Here is a 4,612-nt window from a genome sequence, read left to right as displayed (position 1 = left end):
CTAGCATGAAAACAAAATACAGGCACAGACTGTGTGTGGAAAATGATTTAAGACTGAGACTCTCCAATACAACCCAACATTGCAGAGTTATGTGCATCCTTTCAAGCACACCCTTCTCATTAACCTGTGGTGAGTTATTCACAATTTTCGATGAACAAATAAGGTTTTATATGTAAGATGGTTAAATAAAGAGCAAAATTATTGATTATTATTATATTATTATTTGTGTCCTGGTCCTATAAGAGCTCTTTGTCACTTCCCACCAGCCGGGTTGTGACAAAAACTCACACTCATTCTTATGTTTAATAAATGTATCCTATAGTGTGTGTGTGTGTGGCATGCTTACAATGATGGCAAAAAACAACATTTGAGAGTGTGCTGACCCTGGTGCTAGAGGGGGTATGCAGCTGGAGTGCGCTGACCCTGGTGCTAGAGGGGGTACACAGCTGGAGGTTGAATGTCTGAGCACTATAAAAAGTTTGGGAAACATTGATTTACATGATATCCCTGATGTGAGATTGCTGCAAGTTAAATATGAACAACTGTTTAACACTTTATAGAATGTTCTGCTTGAACCTGTAAAGTAACAATGTAACTACACTTTTAAAAACATTGCCTTAACCTTTTATTAAAAACACTAAGATTAAATCAGATCAAGCATTAACCGGCGATAGCCGACACCACATAGCTGATGTTTTGGCAGGTGGAACAGTCAAATCGGTGAGCAGCTGCTCTTGTGATCATTGTCATGAAGCCACACCCATCCCACTCGTGTTAAAAGTTGTGAACAAGAAAGTGTAGGCTATATAGAAATTCAGAAGCTCAAATTGAAAATTATTAAACAAATGAATGAGGATTTGTATCAGCCTAACCGAGGTGTAGATTACATCTCACATTCCGGTGTTTCGAACTTGTAAACACGGCTGCATGAGTTTTATCTTAATGCGACTCTGTGCAGCCAATGGCAATTTCCACTTTAGGTATAATGCCAGGATACACTTGTGGATTTGACAGCTCTAATGCAGTTCCACCTCCGGCACCGCCTCAACAACCGCTGTGCTGATGTCGGCTAAAGCAGATCGGATTGAATCAAGCCTGAAGTTCTGTGCTAACAGTGCCCCCAGCTGGTTGTACACGTAAACTGCATGATCCCGTGTTCTCTAAGTCTGAGACATGTTGGTTCTGCATCTTTTTTTTACATGAAAGTTCCACAATGTTGTGCCTTGCTGGACGCAGCTGTGGCCTCAGCTCACATCAGATGGGTAGCAGCAATATTCTTAACAGCAATCAAGTTGTTTCAGATTAGTGGTCAGAGACAGAAGACAACAAGGCAAGAAGAATATTTAACTTTACTGTTCTTCTGCTAAACCCTTACAGTTATTTCACATTGTATACAGATTCAAATGTTTATCATCTATAATAATAAATATGTAATTTTGTAGGCACTTGTATCCAAAGCGACTTACAGTCATGAGCGCACACATTTTACATATGAGTGGTCCCGGGAATCAAACAAACTACCCACATTTTGCAAGCACCATGTCCGACCAACTGAGCTAAAAGGAAGGACAACAATTTTGTGTTTTGTTCCTCCATCTCAGTGTGGAGTGTTTTGTTCCTCCATCTCAGTGGAGTGTTTTGTTCCTCCATCTCAGTGGAGTGTTTTGTTCCTCCATCTCAGTGTGGAGTGTTTTGTTCCTCCATCTCAGTGTGGAGTGTTTTGTTCCTCCATCTCAGTGTGGAGTGTTTTGTTCCTCCATCTCAGTGTGGAGTGTTTTGTTCCTCCATCTCAGTGGAGTGTTTTGTTCCTCCATCTCAGTGTGGAGTGTTTTGTTCCTCCATCTCAGTGTGGAGTGTTTTGTTCCTCCATCTCAGTGTGAAGTGTTTTGTTCCTCCATCTCAGTGTGGAGTGTTTTGTTCCTCCATCTCAGTGTGGAGTGTTTTGTTCCTCCATCTCAGTGAAGTGTTTTGTTCCTCCATCTCAGTGGAGTGTTTTGTTCCTCCATCTCAGTGTGGAGTGTTTTGTTCCTCCATCTCAGTGGAGTGTTTTGTTCCTCCATCTCAGTGTGGAGTGTTTTGTTCCTCCATCTCAGTGAAGTGTTTTGTTCCTCCATCTCAGTGGAGTGTTTTGTTCCTCCATCTCAGTGTGGAGTGTTTTGTTCCTCCATCTCAGTGTGGAGTGTTTTGTTCCTCCATCTCAGTGTGGAGTGTTTTGTTCCTCCATCTCAGTGGAGTGTTTTGTTCCTCCATCTCAGTGTGGAGTGTTTTGTTCCTCCATCTCAGTGAAGTGTTTTGTTCCTCCATCTCAGTGGAGTGTTTTGTTCCTCCATCTCAGTGTGGAGTGTTTTGTTCCTCCATATCAGTGTGGAGTGTTTTGTTCCTCCATCTCAGTGTGGAGTGATTTGTTCCTCCATCTCAGTGGAGTGTTTTGTTCCTCCATCTCAGTGGAGTGTTTTGTTCCTCCATCTCAGTGGAGTGTTTTGTTCCTCCATCTGTGTGGAGTGTTTTGTTCCTCCATATCAGTGTGGAGGGATTTGTTCCTCCATCTCAGTGTGAAGTGTTTTGTTCCTCCATCTCAGTGTGGAGTGTTTTGTTCCTCCATCTCAGTGTGAAGTGTTTTGTTCCTCCATCTCAGTGTGGAGTGTTTTGTTCCTCCATCTCAGTGTGGAGTGTTTTGTTCCTCCATCTGTGTGGAGTGTTTTGTTCCTCCATCTCAGTGGAGTGTTTTGTTCCTCCATCTCAGTGTGGAGTGTTTTGTTCCTCCATCTCAGTGGAGTGTTTTGTTCCTCCATCTCAGTGTGGAGTGTTTTGTTCCTCCATCTCAGTGTGGAGTGTTTTGTTCCTCCATCTCAGTGTGGAGTGTTTTGTTCCTCCATCTCAGTGTGAAGTGTTTTGTTCCTCCATCTCAGTGTGAAGTGTTTTGTTCCTCCATCTCAGTGGAGTGTTTTGTTCCTCCATCTCAGTGGAGTGTTTTGTTCCTCCATCTCAGTGTGGAGTGTTTTGTTCCTCCATCTCAGTGTGGAGTGTTTTGTTCCTCCATCTCAGTGTGGAGTGTTTTGTTCCTCCATCTCAGTGGAGTGTTTTGTTCCTCCATCTCAGTGTGGAGTGTTTTGTTCCTCCATCTCAGTGTGGAGTGTTTTGTTCCTCCATCTCAGTGTGGAGTGTTTTGTTCCTCCATCTCAGTGGAGTGTTTTGTTCCTCCATCTCAGTGTGGAGTGTTTTGTTCCTCCATCTCAGTGTGGAGTGTTTTGTTCCTCCATCTCAGTGGAGTGTTTTGTTCCTCCATCTCAGTGTGGAGTGTTTTGTTCCTCCATCTCAGTGTGAAGTGTTTTGTTCCTCCATCTCAGTGTGGAGTGATTTGTTCCTCCATCTCAGTGTGAAGTGTTTTGTTCCTCCATCTCAGTGTGGAGTGTTTTGTTCCTCCATCTCAGTGTGGAGTGTTTTGTTCCTCCATCTCAGTGGAGTGTTTTGTTCCTCCATCTCAGTGTGGAGTGTTTTGTTCCTCCATCTCAGTTTGGAGTGTTTTGTTCCTCCATCTCAGTGTGGAGTGTTTTGTTCCTCCATCTCAGTGTGAAGTGTTTTGTTCCTCCAACTCAGTGGAGTGTTTTGTTCCTACATATCAGTGTGGAGTGGACTCAATACATAAGCAGGTATCACCATGAAAGTCCAATATCCAAGCGAGAGCGAGAGAGTTATTCTTGAAATACTTGACACAAACCTACAATTCCCCTGTTGAATTCCTTTTTCTCCACTTGCGTTGGTGGTATAGTGGTGAGCATAGCTGCCTTCCAAGCAGTTGACCCGGGTTCGATTCCCGGCCAACGCAGATGCTTTTAGTTTTCACTGATTGATGATGGAGATTTTACACATTAAAATTCAAAACCCAGGTCTGCATTCAAACAGCACTATTGAATGGGTTGTCGTTAAAACCTGTAGGAGTTGAGTGGGAATTGAAACTCTGCAACATACATCACCGTGAAGAGAATGACACTCATATCCATACTGATGCATTTCTGTGTAGTACAGATCAGGGACCCATGATGGAATTCTGTTACCGAATATAAATCCACTTCACCTACCGTAGTTATATAAACAAGGTGTCATGTCATAGCTGACACCCCATTCTTTCTGCAGTCATAGTTGAATCTTAATTAGGAGCAGATATTTAACAGAGTTTTTGGAAAGTGTGGTCACATAAAAAACTAAGGGAGATTTTACTGTAATTCTGTTACCAAACTTTGCATCTGCACAGTTGTTCCAGTACATGTGTTTTTGTGAAGTAGTGCTGGTGTATAGAGTTGTATGGTTTGTCAAACTTTGAAATCAATGTTTTTTTATTTGACATACATTTAAAGTAAAAATTCTGAGTCAAACCATAATTACCATAGTTTGGAAAACCCCGCTCTAGACTAACATACAATATACATAACAACTCCTCTCTCTCTCTCTCTCTCTCTCTCTCCCTCTCTCCCTCTCTCCCTCTCTCCCTCTCTCTCTCTCTCCCTCTCCCTCTCTCTCTCATATGCACACATCACACAAGAATGCACACGTCACACACACACACACAACACAAATAAAAATAAACTTGAGTACACGAACCCAACACACAGGA

At 42.5% G+C, this 4,612-nt stretch overlaps 1 non-coding gene across 1 annotated transcript; it reads left to right on the top strand.

The window, feature by feature from the left end:
- The first annotated feature begins 3,754 nt into the window (after positions 1 to 3,754).
- Positions 3,755 to 3,826, top strand: trnag-ucc (transfer RNA glycine (anticodon UCC)). Its single transcript has one exon. It is a non-coding gene; the product is annotated as a tRNA-Gly (tRNA).
- The last annotated feature ends 786 nt before the right edge of the window (positions 3,827 to 4,612 follow it).

This window comes from Salmo salar, chromosome 26, assembly GCF_965601325.2.
Source record: "Salmo salar chromosome 26, fSalSal1, whole genome shotgun sequence".
NCBI lineage: Eukaryota > Metazoa > Chordata > Actinopteri > Salmoniformes > Salmonidae > Salmo > Salmo salar.
The sequence above is the reverse complement of the archived record's forward strand: the minus strand, read 5'-3'. Positions and strand labels throughout refer to the sequence as shown.